The sequence below is a fragment of the Sus scrofa genome, chromosome X (genome assembly GCF_054392235.1).
Source record: "Sus scrofa isolate SSC_HxYL_T2T_F1_AM1 chromosome X, Sscrofa_HxYL_maternal_Yorkshire_Landrace_v2.0, whole genome shotgun sequence".
In the NCBI taxonomy this organism is placed as follows: Eukaryota; Metazoa; Chordata; class Mammalia; order Artiodactyla; family Suidae; genus Sus; species Sus scrofa.
The window spans coordinates 103,721,091-103,737,864 of record NC_139401.1 but is presented as its reverse complement, the minus strand read 5'-3'; the positions used below and the strand labels follow the sequence as shown (position 1 = coordinate 103,737,864).

The 16,774-nt window shown below is 34.6% G+C and overlaps 1 long non-coding RNA gene across 3 annotated transcripts in view; it reads left to right on the top strand.

The window, feature by feature from the left end:
- The window catches only part of LOC146394753 (uncharacterized), a 617,916-nt gene that overhangs the window by 556,276 nt on the left and 44,866 nt on the right, over positions 1 to 16,774 (top strand). Inside the window, exon 4 of one of the 3 annotated variants that reach the window (XR_014835547.1) lies at positions 12,961 to 13,098. The exons of the other annotated variants lie outside the window; for them this stretch is intronic. This is a non-coding gene — a long non-coding RNA (uncharacterized LOC146394753). The remainder of the gene's footprint in view (positions 1 to 12,960; positions 13,099 to 16,774) is intronic. 3 annotated transcript variants of the gene reach the window in all.

Sequence of the window (16,774 nt, the reverse complement as noted above, 5' to 3'; positions counted from 1 at the left end):
TTATTTTTTAGTAGCATGTTGTCTAGTTTCCATATGGTTTTTTTTTTTTTTTTTTACTTGCTTCTTTCTCTAGGGTTGATTTCTAGTTTCATGCTATTGTGCTTAGAAAAGATGCTTGAAATAATTTATATCCTCTAAAATTTTTTGAGGCTTGTTTTCTTTCCTAATATGTGGTCACTCTTAGTGAATATTCCATGTGCGCTTTTCTATCTGGAAGATCTGTCCATTGATGTGAGTGGGTTGTTAAAATATCCTACTATTACTGCATTCTTGTCAGTTTCTCCCTTTATGTCTGTCAGTGTTTGTTTTATGTATTTGGGTACTCCTATATTGAGAGCATATATGTTAATGAGTGCAATATTCTCTTCTTGTACTGATCTTTTTATCATTATATAATATCCTTCTTTATCTTTCTTTATGGCCTTTATTTTAAAGTCTTTTTTTTATCTGATATGAGTATTATGGCCCATTTTCTTGTCATTTATGTTTGAATAAAATATCTATTTCTATGCCTTCACTTTCAATCTATTTGTGTCTTTTGCCCTAAAGTGGGTCTCTTGTAGGCAGCATATTGTAGGCCCTTGTTTGTTTTTTTAATCCAATCTGCCACTGTATGTATTTTGATTGAAGCATTTAGTCCATTGACATTTAAGGTAATTATTAGTAGATTTATTGTATTTATTTCCATTTTAAACCTGGTTTTCCAGTTTATTTTTATGTCTTCTTTGTTCCTTTCTTTTTCTTTTTTCTTTTGTAGTTTGATGGTTTGCTTTTGTATTATGCTTATGTTCTCTTTGTTTTGGTTTTTCTGAATTGTATATTTTTGATTTGTGGTTATCCTGTTTTTCAAGTATGTTAGCCCCTTCCTATATCTACTTGCTTTAGACTGGCAGTAATATAGGCTCAAATGCCTTCTTAAAAAAAAACAAAAAAAAAAACCTACATTTTCTTACTCCCCTCCCCAACATTTTTATTTGATATCTTCTTTCACATCTTCATGTTTATCTTTCTGCTGTTCATTGTGGTTATCACCACTTTTGCAAAGTTATTTTTTTCATTTTTTAAATCTACTTACTGGCTTATTTAAGTGATTTATTTTCCAACTGTGGTTTTTTACTTCCTATAGATAGATACATCTTTTCTATTTAGAGAAGACCTATAAATGTTTATTTTAGGATAGGTTTAGTATTGCTATATGCTTTTAGTTTCTGCTTTCTGAGAATATTCTTTATCTATCTTCTATTCTAAGTAATAATCTTGCTGGGTGGAGTATCCTAAGTTTTAGGTTTTTCCATTTCAGGACTTTAAATATATCTTGCCACTCCCTTCTGACCTGCAATGTTTGTGTAGAACAATCAGCTGATGGCCTTATTGGGGTGATTCCCTTTTGATTAACTCTTTTTACCTCAATTGCTGCCATCAGAATCCTCTCTTTATCTTTCACCTTTGCCATTGTTATTCTAGTATGTCTTGATGTAGGTCTGTTTAGGTTCATCTTCTTTGGAACCTTCTGTGCTTCCTGTACCTGGATATCTGTTCCCTTTTTTTGGTTTGGAAAATTTTCAGCCATAATTTATTCAAATACATTTTCAATCACCTTTTCTCTTTTTTCTCCTGGGATCCCTATTATGTGCAGATTGGTACACTTGGTGTTCTCCCATAGGGGTCTCATTATATATATATATATAATTATATAATTATAATATATAAAATTATGTATATAAAATTTGACTTGCTGTCTGTTCATATGGGGTGATTTCCACTATTCTATCTTCCAAATTACTCATTTATTCTTTTGCATTATTCACTTTGTTATTTATTGTTCAGTTTTCATCTCAACAAATGAGTTTTCTAATTTTTCTTGGTTCCTCCATAGTTTCTAGTTCCTTTGTATAGTAATCTGCATTTCTATCAATTTCTGCCTTTCTTAATCCTCTCACTATTTTCATTACCCCCTTGTGAAACTTGATGCCTGTTAGACAGAAGAGGTCTGTTTCATTGTTTGTTTTATCAGGAGAATTCCCTTGATCTTTTAATTGAGAGATTCCTCTGCTTCTTCATCTAACTTATATTTCTCTTACTGTATGTTTTTAGGAAAAATGGTTATCTGCTGTAATCTTAGAGGGTTATTTTTATGTGGGAGCATCCCTGTGTTGTCTATGTGAGTTTAATTCATAGTGCCTTCTAGCTATAGTCTCACATGGTGGAAGAGATAAGGGATATTTCTAGGGTATCTTTTATAAGGAACTAATACAATTCATGAGGGTGCTGCCCTCATGACCTAATTGCCTCTCAAGGGCTCCAACACTGTGGAGGTTAGTGTTTCAAAGAACGAATTTTTAAGGGGACACAAATATTCATGAAATAGCACAGCCCAGCTAGAAATAAGTTCTTCCTTCCTTGAACTCTATTTCTACTACCCTTTTGGACCTGTATCATAGTCTAATATGTATTACAGAAGTTTGTATACATGTTTTGTCCTGTAACTAAAGTGTATATTTCTTGAAGGAAGATGTTTTATTTTATCTTTGAATATCTAATGCCTACTAGAGTCTCTCTCCCATCAAAAAGCATTATAAGGTTTAAAATAAATAAATCCACTCTTCTTCCTTATTTCACCATCATTTGTTTGTTCAACATATACTTATTAAGCACCTGTAATGTGCAATGCATTTTCCTAATCAAAAGACATAGAGTGATTAACAATACTCATGGTTCTTGCCCTCACAGAACTTATATTCACATGGTAGAGACAACAGCAACAATCAAGTAGCTCAAAATTAGTTTCAAATGATGCAACAGACAACGGCTTAATCACTAGAATAAATAAGCAACTTATACAACTCAACAGCAAAAAAGCCGATCACCCAATGGAAAAATGGGCAAAAGACCTGAATAGACATTTCTCCAAGGAAGATATAGAGATGGCCAGCAAGCACATGAAAAAATGCTCAACATCCCTGATTATTAGAGAAATGCAAATAAAAATTACCATGAGATACCACTTCACACCAGTCAGAATGGCCATCATTAATAAATCCACAAATAACAAGTGCTGGAGGGGATGTGGAGAAAAGGGAACCCTCCTGCACTGTTGGTGGGAATGTAAACTGGTGCAGCCACTATGGAGAATAGTTTGGAGATACCTTAGAAATCTATACATAGAACTTCCATATGACCCTGCAATCCCACTCTTGGGCATATATCTGGACAAAACTTTCCTTGAAAAAGACACATGCACCCACATGTTCTTTGCAGCACTATTCAATAGCCAAGACATGGAAACAACTCAAATGTCCATTGAGAGATGATTGTATTAGGAAGATGTGGTGTATATACACAATGGAATACTACTCAGCCATAAAAGAGAAGGACATAATGCCACTTGCAGCAACATGGATGGAACTAGAGACTCTCATACTGAGTGAAATAAGTCAGAAAGGGAAAGACAAATACCATATGATATCACTTATAACTGGAATCTAATATACAGCACAAGTGAACATCTCCTCAGAAAAGAAAATCATGGACTTGGAGAAGAGACTTGTGGCTGCCCAGGGGGAGAGGGAGGGAGTGGGAGGAATCGGGAGCCTGGGGTTATTGGATACAACTTGGAATGAATTTACAATGAGATCCTGCTGAGTATCACTGAGAACTATGTCTAGATACTCATGTTGCAACAGAACAAAGGGTGGGAAAAAAATGTATACATGTAAGTGTAACTTGGACACAATGCTGTACAGTGGGAAAAAATAAATTAAAAAAAGAAACAAATAACAACAACAAAAAATATTTCATTAGAATATAATATGTGGAAGGAAAACAAATCAATGCTTGCCATGGGTTCAAGGAGTAATTGACAAAAAAGAGGATTCACAGGGGATTTTGGGGTGAAAGAAATGTTCTTTAATTTTAGAATGAAGAAACTATACCGTATTCAAGGGTGGATACATGTTCACTTTCATTTGTCAAAACCTATAGAACTGTACATTACAGTGAATTTTAATGTGTGCAAATGAAAAAATCAATCAGGATGCTGAGCCATCTCAGGATGGAATGCAGACTGTGACAAATAAATCTATCTCTATTACAAATGTTAATATCATGACACTGAAGGAGATGGGGAAAACAAACTGACCTAAATAATTTTGGAAAAACAATGTTTTGAGTGGAACATGTAAACTAAAGACAAAAGTTACTGTTTATAAATACCACTCTAGTTGGTAAATGTATTTCTAGTGAGGGCACAATTTAACAATTTTGAAACTGTTTTCTATGTATATTGATATTGAGCATGTAAGTAAATATATGTATATTGCTACTAAGCAAATAAGTAAATATATGGTAAATAGTTTCAGCCATGTTTCTTAATGTTGGAGTTACAGATAAGCAAAAGAAGAGGACTAGAATGAACCATGTGATATCAGATTAGAGTTGGAGACATCTCCACAAACTTATAATTTGCTTAATATAGATAAAAATGTGTAAAGAAATATTTATGTACATTAATGGCATTAATAATGTTTATGTACATAGTTTAGTATACATGCATATATTTCCTTGGTCTGTCCACTGAAAGGGCTTAGAAACAATAAAACTCCAGTAGCAACAATCATAGCCAGTGCCCAGATTTTGGCCTGTAAACACCATCCTCTAATAAAAGGCACCAGAGCTTTTTCACAGTGTGGAAACCATAAAAAAACCAAAAACAAAAATGAAAAGACAACCCACAGAATAGGAGAAAATCTTTGTGAATTAAGCAACCAACCAGGTATTAATATCCAAAATATACAAACAATTCATGCAACTCAATATCAACATAAACAAATAAACAACCCAATCAAAAATGGGTGGAAGACCTAAACAGACATTTCTCCAAAGAGAAGAGACAGATGGACAAAAAGAACATGAAAACATGTTCAACATCACTAATTATTAGAGACATGCATATCAAAACTACAATGAGGTATCACTTCACACCAGTCAGAATGGCCATCATTAAAAAGTATACAAACAATAAATGTTGGAGAGGGTGTGGAGAAAAAGAAATCCTATACTATTCGAGGGAATGTTAATTGATACGATCATTATGGAAAACAGTATGGAGGTGCCTTTAAAAAACTAAAAATAGAACTACAATATGATCCAGCAATCACACTCCTGGTCATATATCCAGAGAAAACCATATTTCAAAAAGATACATGCACCCCAAAGTTCATTGCAGAACCATTTACAATAGCCAATACATGGAAGCCAATACATGGAAGTCCATTGACAGGAATGGATTGAAAAGATGTGGTACATATATACAATGGAATATTACTCAGTCATAGAAAAGAATGAAATAATGCCATTTTCTGCAACATGGATGAACCTACAATTTATCTTACTAAGGGAAGTAAGTCAGACAAAGACAACTATCATATGTAACTTTTACATGGAATCTAATAAAATGATAGAAATGAACTTATTTACAAAACAGAAACAGACTCACAGACTTCAAAATCAAATTTATGGAGGATAATTAGGAGTTTGGGATTAGCATATACACTACTATATATAAAACTGATAACAAACAAGGACCTAGTGTATAGCACAGGGAAATTTACTTGATATTCTGTAATAACCTACATGGGAAAAGAATCTGAGAAAGAATGGATATATGTATAACCAATTTACTTTGCTGTATACCTGAAATGAGTACAACGTTGTAAATCAACTATATTCCAAATTAAAAAAAAATGCACTGGGGCTTTTTGGAAAAATGACTGATACCAGGGCTGGAATGAGGAATATACAAAATAAACCTGGGACGTCTTATATAGCCAGAAATTACAAAAGTGTGCCCTCTTTCCCCAAGAAAAATTCCCAGTGATGGGAATATATCAAAAGAATACTGTAGGAGTTCCCGTCGTGGCGCAGTGGTTAACGAATCTGACTAGGAACCATGAGGTTGCGGGTTCGATCCCTGCCCCTGCTCAGTGGGTTAACGATCCGGCATTGCCGTGAGCTGTGGTGTAGGTTGCAGACGCGGCTCGGATCCAGCGTTGCTGTGGCTCTGGCGTAGGCCAGTGGCTACAGCTCCGATTAGACCCCTAGCCTGGGAACCTCCATATGCCATGGGAGTGGCCCCCAAAAATAGCAAAAAGACAAAAAAAAAAAAAAAAAAAAAAAGATGGGGAAAAAAAAAAAAAAAGAATACTGTAATGAACTGAAAATCCCCCAATGGGAAAAGATGGAATAATTTGAGAAATAAAATCAAGTATGATTGGATTATAACTCAAAGTATGAAATAAACACACGAGTACATATTGATATTAATATCATTGAATAAATAAAGTGAGTAGAGAAGAATCCTTCTTACAAAGAAATTCCAAATAATATATGTACATGCTCCCCTCTCAAGGAGGTAGAATTTAATCTTTCCCCAATTCCCTTAGGATAGGCTGGAATTAATGGCTTACTTTTAAAGAATAATGTAGGGAAAGGAAAAATAGTAACTCTATAAATAAACCTAGGAAACACTACATTAAGCAAATGATGCAAGTTAACATCACCAGTGATAACATATGAATATCTTATAAACTTTGATAGATGTGATGAGAAAGGCAGCTTCATCTCTGTGGTATTCTTCCTGGAAATCTAGAACTCAAGTCTAATGATAAGAAAAATGCAAAACTCAGATCAGGGGACAGTCTACAAGATACTTGGTCAATACTCCTACAGATGTTCAAGGTCATGAAAATCACATAAAGACTTTAAAAAGTCACAGACCAAAGGAAACTGGGAAGACATGCTATCTAAATGCAAGGTGACACCCTGGATTGGATGTTGGAACAGAAAGAGGACCCTACTGGAAAACCTAGTGAATTACAAATTAAGTATGAAATTTTGTTAGTAGCAATGTAGCAATTTTGGTTCCTTAGTCTTGACAAATTCATTATGAACAGGTAAGATGTTCATAATGGGAGAAATTGGGTGAGAGGTATAAATAAACTCTCTGTACTCTCTTACAATTTTTCTGTAAACCAAAAATTCTTTCTTTTTTTTTTTTTTTTTTTTTTTTTCTTGGATGCACCCACAGCATACAGAAGTTCCTGGGCCAAGGGATCAAAACCATGCCACAGCAGTGGCCCAAGCCACTACAGTTACAGTGCCAAATCCTTAACCCACCGATCCAGACAGGAACTCCCCAAAATTATTTCTAAATAAAAAATTTAAGAAATATAAAAAGTGATTCAATGTACAGATGTAAAACCTCCCTAAGTTGTATGTGGGTCTTGCTACAGTATATCCTACTGTTAGATCTTTAGTTCCTTAGAGATAATCTCCCTCCTTCTGTCCTTTTGTACCACATCCAGAATCATCTCCCAGCAAAAATGCTTTGATTATTCTACCTCTCTGTTTAAAAACCTATTATGGCTCCCCATTTTTGTACGAGACATCCAAAACTCCTCAGGTAGATATGAAAGTTTCATTCATCAATTGATTCTTTTTTTTTTTCTTTTTAGGGCCACTCCTGTGGCATGTGGAAGTTCCCAGCCTAGGGACTGAATCAGAGCTGCAGCTGCCAGCCTACACCACAGCCACAGAAATGCCAGATCTGAGCTGCATCTGTGATTTACATCACAGCTTGCTACAACACCAAATCCTTAACCCACTGAACAAGGCCAGAGATCAAACCCACATCCTCATGGATATTAGGTTCTTAACCCTCTTAGCCACAATGGGAGCTCCCAGCAATTGTTTTGTATCTTTCCAAACTTATATATGTTTACATATTTATATATATATAAATCAAATGGATAAACAAATGTTTATTGGAATGGAATAACAAATGTTTATTAAGCACCAACTATAAGTCAAGCGTTATTCTGAGTTTGGTGCTATAGAGAATAATAACGTATTATACCTGCCCTGGACTTATAAACAGAAATGTAAATAATTCTAAGTATTATAAGTACTAAAGTAGAATGGAAAAAATAATACAACATGGTTAAATAACTTATAGAGAAGGGAAATGTAAAAGACGAGTCTTGCATGGAAGTAGAACTTTACCAGTCAGAGAAGTGTATTCCTTTTAAAGAGAAACAATGAAAAACTCAGGAAACCATAAAATTCATGTATATGGAAGGTGACTAGAGAGTATAGGGTGTGCAGTAGATAGAGGTGGCCAAGACTAGGAGAGCAAGTTAAAGTCATGCTGTGAGGGGTCTTGGATTCTTGGTTAAGAAATTTTATTTTCCTTAATGGAAGCTAAAAGTAACCTCTTTACTAAAATGCTAAGTCATCAATCACAACATTATATATTATCTCATATTGTTCTCTAGGTTTGTGTGTGTGTGTGTTTATGAAATTCTCTTTAACAATCTTACCTTTCTAGCCAAAGTACCACCTAAGTCTTCCATTTCTGGATCCCAATATTATACAGCAGTATACCAAGTTCATTACATAGTGGTTCCTGAAAATTTTTGCTTAATGTATCCTTATTTATTTATTCCAGGCATCCTTGTTTTTTATAAAAAAAATCAATGGAAAATAAATTTCTTGTTTTTTTAAGAACCACATAAGTGAACATTCTTATCTAGTTATTTGCATTTCTGAGAAGTTCACTAGATACATAGTTTGATTTCTTTCCTTAAATTTCAAGTATTAGTCATTATTATACTATGCACAAAATATTATCTGGTCATTTGCCTAGTGGCCCTGAATTACCCTTATATATGTATATTTTTCAAATCCATAATGAAGAAGCCAGTTGTCCATGGGAAGTTTACTCAATGCCTGGAATCATACGGGTTTCCCAGGTTGTCTTATGGTTATTGTCAGCTATGAATGAAATTGAATTATGGGCTCTGTTTTTGTTACTTTTGCAATTCCTAATGCTTGCTGGTGACCAGTACATTATTACTGTGAATTTGAGAGACAAGGGAAGAGTTTGCTGAATATGGTACAAGTCAGTCAAGTTTCTCCCTCATTCTCTTTCAGAGAAATAGACTGCATGAAATACTTTTGCACTGCCAGAGAAAATCAATAACAGTTTTAAGGCCAATGCATGTGGGAAATAGTTTCACTTCTATATTCCAGATGAGAAAACAAACACAGAGAGGCTAACCGAATACTTTAAAATCACAGAGTCAATTAACAGTGGTTCTAGGACCAGTCCAGGTCTCTTGAAGCAATACTTATAAAAGCCGTGAAGTTCACCAATAGGCCAGATGACACAAATCCACTTTAGTAGAACACTAGAAAATAATAAAACTGTCCAATGCAGAATACCCTGGCCAAATTTCCATCATGGAAGGACACTTTTCTGTGGATTGAAATTTTAAAGGCAGATGTTGCTGAAAGCAACCAGGGCAATTACAAAAATAACAGACTCAAGTAGGTCATGAAATTTATTCACATACCAGAAAAGCAATACTCTTCTTGTGCAATATCAGCCATTGCACACAGGAATACTTTATGCAGCTGACAGCATCATAACAATACAAAAAGAGCACATTTAATTGGACAAAAATCAAATAGACCAGACTATACGTGTAAATCCAAATATCTATAATGGCCACCAAAGGTGATTCAAATAATCACAATTCCAAAATGAAGCTCCTGATAATTTCGAGCTGGGAATTAGGCTATGTGATCTGTGTGACAGCTGTGACAGGTAATAAAAGTTCCAATAAAGAGACACAAAGCTGCAGAATAATGTTACAAGAAGTGACAGATATAATATGATTCATTAGAATTTGAACTTATGGTTAAGAAAGATAGTTTTATACTACAGAGATTTAGGAGTAGGGGAAATGTTTTTCCCAAAATTAACAGGAGATATAGGTAGCTCCAAGGTAAGAAAGTATCTGTGTTTTCTGGTTGAAAGTAGCCTTCATATTTTCTCATTGTTACTGTTCTGTGAAGCTTATTTTGCTATTCCAATTCCCAGGAAGTGAAAGGTGCAATCATTTTTCTTTTCACTTCTGAATTTCCTTCTACCATACTTCATCTTTGGGGACCTTCTTTCACCAGCCCAATGACCAGCCAATTAATTATACCATAAGTGAAAGGAAATTAATATAATACATTCAAAATACATGCTATATCCTACTCACAGATGTGAAAATAAAATTTTCATTTAATTTAATGAGAATACGTTTTCAGCCTTAGGTATAATTGGATAATAGTCATTACATAATTTATTTTCTGAATTCTAGGATCAATAGAAAAATCTCTCTCCTACAAGCTAGTCCTTATCATATTATTCTTATGATTAGATAAGAGGAAGATTGAGGCTAGAGAAGGAAAGGATGGTGTAAAGAGGTATTTGAGATATTTATATTCTTGTCAAATGGAAAATATCCTGATTAAATTTCAGAGATCTTTTCTTATCCTATTATATCACAGGACTCTGTTTTAAGTAAAATTCCACCTGTTTCATAATTCTTAAATAAATCTGGAATATAAGGCATTTTTATCAAAGAGATAATCGAGGCAAGAAAAATTAAATAGCTATTAGTTTTCTATTGCTGTGTAACGAATAACCAAAAAATGCAGTGGTTTAAAATGACACAAATGTATTATCTCATTTCTGCAATGAGAAATGTATGAGAATTCTGCAAGTCAAAATCTGGGTGGGCTTGCCTGGTTTCTCTGCTCCAGATTTCATAGGCAGAAATCAAGGTTTCAAGTGGTGTATGCTCTTTTCTGAAGGCTTTAGGGGAAAATCACACGCTGACTTTAGTTGTTGGCTAGATCCAGTTCCATGTGGCTGTAGCACTGTTTTCATTGCCTTGCTGGCTGTTAGTCAGGGGTTGCTTTGGTCTTTCAGAGACCACCTGCATTCTCTTAAGGTGGGACCCCTTGCATCTTTAGAGTCAGCAATAGTGGCCTGGGTCCTTCTCAAGCTTCAAATATCTCTGATCACTCCTCCTGCCTCAGTTTCTCTATCTTTAGCTTTAAGGGCATGACCCAGATGATCTTTAATGTTAACAATAACTCTGATTTTCTATTATTCCATTATCTTAAATATTCAAATGAAATATCCTTGTCATCCTATTTACAAAGTGCTATTTTTCTAAAAGATTCTCTGAATCTCTACTAGCATTCTGAATGAAAGATCTTATATGCCAAACTTTGGATATTTTGAATTTAAAAATCAGTTAGTCTTATAGATAGCCAAATCATTGCCATTGGTCTTATTGCTATTTCATTTTTCCATTTAGCAATCTAGTAAGATGGCTGCAAGAAAGATGGGAATACAGTAATTTTTAGCTGAGGTAGGCTAATTTCTATAACAAGCCAACCCCCAAATTAAAATGGCTTGACACAATAGAGGTGCATATCTTTACTCAGTATGTATTGTTCATGGTGATGGGGGTGGGATGACTTCTGCTCCACACAGATATCCAGGAATGAACCTTGCTAGCAGCTCTGCAATCTTCAATAGATGATTTCCAAGGTCACCGTTGGAGATAATATACAGACAGCATATTAGGAAAGAACATGAAGGATGGAAAATAGTATATTTTAATTGGTCAAGCTTGAAAGGGCATTTCTTTTTCCCCTCTATGCACCTCTGGCTATAAATTATTCATATGGCCACCCCTAAGTGCAAGGAGACTGAGAAATGCAACCTAGTCATGTGCCCTGGAAGAGGAAGCCATCAATTGTTTGAGTGAGCCTCAACCACATTACTGAGGATAATCTCCTTTAGCTAAAATAAACTAATTGTATAGGTTAACCATATCTACAAAATCCTTACATAGCGACACCTAGATTAGTGTTTGAATAACCAGGAAATAGAGCCTAGCCAAGCTGACACAGAAAACTAACCATCACAGTATCTATTAGAGGAATGTATGCAGCACAAAAAGTATTTCTTAATAGCTGAAATAAATCTCTCAAGAATAATACCTGGTTTGGCTGTAAACAAAAAAATAAAGTGTTTTTCTAGGGACAATTTTTTAAGCAAAGAAAACCTAATTGGTTCCCAAGGATTATTTTTTAAGACTTTTGTTGTAAGACCATATTAATAAATCATGGTTAGTGCTCCACAGGTGTCAGATTGGTTAATAAGAAATTCTAACTAAAAGCTAGCCAAAATATATATCAGGAAGGAGCAGAACCTATAATACGCCATATCCCCTAAACCTAAGCTTTTCAGCAAGCTGTGTAATGTGACGCACACTATAAGAAGGTAAAAATCTCGATAAACTCAATAAATCTTAAATGATATTTAAAACACAAAAATATTGTATTAATAAAATGATCCACATAGAACAATTATGACACAACCTTGGGAATGATTAAAATTAATTTGCCCCATCTACTAATGCCTTTAAAGTGATTTACATATGACGAATTACATTAAATTTTACACAAAACGAGTCCACATATACCTGAAATTATTGAAATTATATGAAGAAATGTCTACGGCAGCAAAATAATTGAATATATTTGAAGTACCCTTACATAAAGTTCAACATCAAAGAATTAAACATGTTTTATTTGTCACTACTATCACTTGTGTTGACCATATTTGTAAGGAAAATTCTTCCTTACACTTTGCCTTTGGAGACTCAGCTTTCAAAGTTGCACTGGGAAAAGACACAATGGTTAAAAATGAAAAGAGGAATAAAAATTTAGTATAGAAGAAGCAAGTGTTAGTAAACAGACAGGTCAGTGATGATTATTTTCAACTTTTTTCCCATGGTTGATAATGCCTTTACCCCCACCGGAGAACCCTGTTGTGAGGTTGGAATGGTGCTTTGTGTGCCCCCAAAATTCATATGTTGAAACAGTAATTTGTAATGTGATAATACTTGGAGATGCCCTTCGGGAGGTAATTAGGTCATGATTTGGATTAGTGTCCTTATAAGGAAAGATATAAGAGAACTTCTTTCTCTTCTGCACTCTTTGCATAACCTCCCTTTATCCCCCCCTCCCTCTCCCCCCCTCCCATATGAGGACATGACAAGAAGATGGCCGTCTGAAAACCAGGAAGAAGGCTCTCACCAAACAGTCTGTCACCACCTTGATCTTGGACTTCCCAGCCTGCACAACTGTGAGAAACAAATGTTTGCTGTCTGTGCCACCCACTCTATGGTAATTTGTTATAGCAGCCTGTACTGACTAAGACAGATGGGGATATGCCTATAATTGGCAAAAGATTCATTGATTAATGAAAGATGACACCATTCATAATACAATTGGTAATTATGCTACTTTCATAGAAAATTAAACCAAAATCCTTTTAGCCAATTACTCACAATCTGTGATTTTATCCTCTGGTAATTTTTTTTTAATTTAAAAAGATAGAAAGCTAAAATTCCAATTGTATCCATGTGGAAAGGCTGATTGATAGTCAATAAAAGACAAACATTCCCTTTCTGAATATATTTTAATACAGATCAGCAATTCAGTATAAGATTCATTGTTATCAACTATACTTAAAAAGCTTCAATATTATTTATTTATTTATCTTTTTAGGGCTGCATCTATGGCATATGAACGTTCCCAGGCTAGGGATCAAATCAGAACTGTAGCCGCCCATCTACACCACAGCTGCAGCAATGCCAGATCCGAGCTGCATCTGGAACCTATACCACAACTCATGGCAATGCTGGATCTTTTAACTCACTGAGGGAGGCCAGGGATCAAACCAGTGTCCTCATGGATACTACCTGGGTTCGTTACCACTGAGCCACAATGGAAACTCCTCAAAAGCTTCAATATCATTTAAAAAGCTCTTTGATCTTTGTTCTTCTATCTCAGAAACTTTTATCAACGACAGATTCAGAGCCTGGAAAGCCTTGATTTACATTCTTTAGTCCCATTCTTCATTGCTATCATGCATCTTGGATAAAGAATTAAAAAGGGGTATGAGTGAAGGAGAAATTGTTCTTAAAACTCTGATATAAAATACTTTTTAGTTATTAAATAGTGCATCATGCCAAATAGAGTTTGGAAATCCTTTGCTCAATATGCTCACAATTTAAAGTGAAAAGTGCAGGTTCTCGGAGTTCCCATCATGGCTCAGAGGGTTATGAACCTGACTAGTATCCATGAGGATGCAGGTTTGATCCATGGCCTTGCTCAGTGGTTAAGGATCTGGCACTGCTGTGAGGTGTTGTGTTGCTATGGCTGTGGCGTAGGCCAGCAGTTGCAGCTCAGATTAGACTCCTAGCCTGGGAACTTCCATATGGCTCAGGTGAGGCCCTAAAAGAAAAAAAAAATGCAGGTTCTTACAAATAACTCTAATATTCACAATTTTTACAGGACAAAAAATATATCTAGCTGATACATAGGAATATTTGGTATTATTGGAAACTTTTATTCCATGGTCTTGCTACCATATTACATTTGACATTCTTGTTTTCCTTTCCAAGACCCAGGAGACTAGGAAAAAAACGGATCATCAGATCATTGTTTTGCAGGTGGAGTTATTAATATTTAGTCTCAATTAATGAATTGATCACAGGCCACATGAAATACAAGAAAATAATGATACTTTGAGTAGCATCAGCTCTCCTTACTCTCAGTATATTTATTTACTTCAGTAAACATTTCGTAGATTTGAAGGGGAAAAAAGTCTCTTTAAATCACATAGTTATTTGCAACATACCCCTTTTCCTAGGACTTTACTTCAGGAGGCTAAAAATGATTTCATCCTGTAAAACAAACTTAACATCGCTATATTTCTGAAGTTTCATGAAGTTAACTTATTAGCTGTCCAATGTCCCAGTGGAATCAGTCACCTAGAAGTTTGGGAAGTAAAACCCTTGCTTTTACTAAAACTTTGTTTCTGGTGACGCTTACTACCTTACACTTCTTATTGTTTCAATTAAATAGATTGGCAGTAATACACTGATAATTTAAAAATCCCATGAAACTGACTGAAAAGAACATTTTCATTATTTCTTAATGGTTTTTAAAAAATCTCAATGACCCTGAACATACTTAGCCTTTACTAATTTGCAAATGACCTGGCTATATCTCTTCTATATGAATTAGCTTACAGTTGGAGTTTGATTCATTTTTCCTCTTTAATGAGATTTAAAAAGTTGGATTTATCTTCTCCAAGCTGAAAAAATCTTAATAAGGAATACAACTGCAGTAAAGACAAAAGAAACAAGTAATGGAAATGAAAAAGATTCATATTAAAATTTTAGAGTGAAAGCTTTCAAATGTATATCTACTAATAGAATATTCTGCATTTCAATGATACCGTACTTCAGAGAATTCAGGCAGAAATTTCTTTTTCTGAGCACAGTGACTTCTTGTTTTCTATTTCTTATAATGAATCACTGTAGGTAGGATTTCTACAAATAACAATGGAACTTGGAATTCATATTAATGAAATAAATGGCCATCATATTTGGGATAGTTAGGAAATTTTAGTTTACTTTACTGCATAACATACAAGGTATTAGTAATCAGGCTAGCTTGCTTGAAAAAAACCTATAACAGACTTTGGGGGTGTCCTAATATTAACATTGTTTTCATAATTTCAAATGACCAATAAGGACATACCACTTCACAGTTTCACGTATTTCCCTCATATCTAACACCTCAAAGATATTTCACAAACTTAGCATCCTAGCAAAGACTGAATTGGAAATAGAAAATTACCTACAAGACTCACAGACATAAAAATAATGTGCATTGGGAATGTAAAAGGGATACTAACACAGATTTTACTACATTAATATCAACTAGTTTTAGAAATTTTTTACACTTTGTGATGGTTAATATTATGTGTCAACTAGCCTAGGCCAAAAGGTATCCAGATATTTGGTTAAGCATTATTTCTCGATATGTGAGGGTATTTCTTGATGAGATTAACATTTGAATTGATCAACCGAGTGATGTAGATTGCTCTCCCTAAGGTGAGTGGGCCTCATTCAACCACTGAAGACCTAAATTGAAAAAACAAGTCTGAGTAAGAAAGAATTCTCTCTCTGCCTGTCTTTAAGTTGGGGTATCAGTCTTCTTCTATTTTTGGACTTGGACTGGAATCTACACCATTATCCCTTCTGCTTGCTTCTCAGGCTTTTGGACTCCAACTGGTACTATACCATTGGCTATCATGGGTCTGGACTTCTAAGCCCCCATAATTAAGCCAAACCTTATAATTCATTTATTTTTTCTCAACATAAAAATGCCATATATGAAAATCCCAAAGCTGACATCTGACTCAACAGTGAAAAGTTAAGCTTTTCCTCTAAGACTGGGAACAAGACAAGGGTGCCCACTTTACCACCCCTATACAACATAGTACTCTAAGTCCTAGCCAGAGTAATTAGGCAAGAAGAACAAAAGGTATCAGAATTGGAAAAAACATACACTGAGATTAATTATCTGAAAAAGAAATGAAGATAATGATCCCATTAACAATAGCATCAAAATCAATAAAAAATACTTATACTTAGGAAAAAATTTAAGGAGGTAAAAGATCTCTACACTGAACACTACAAGTATTGATCAAAGAAATTGAACAAAATATAAATAAGTATAAAGATGTCTTGTGTTAATGTGTTGGAAGAATTAATATTGCTAAAATGTCCACACTACCCAAAGCCATCTACAGACTCAAAATTATCCTTATGAAGATTCCAATGGCATTTTGATATAAATAGAAAAAACAATCCTAAAATTTACATGGAACCATGAAGATCCCAAATAGCCAAAGCAATCCTGAGAAAGAACATAGCAGGAAGAATCATAACTTCCTGATTTCAAGCTATATTTTAAAGCTATCGTAATGAAAACAGTATGCTAT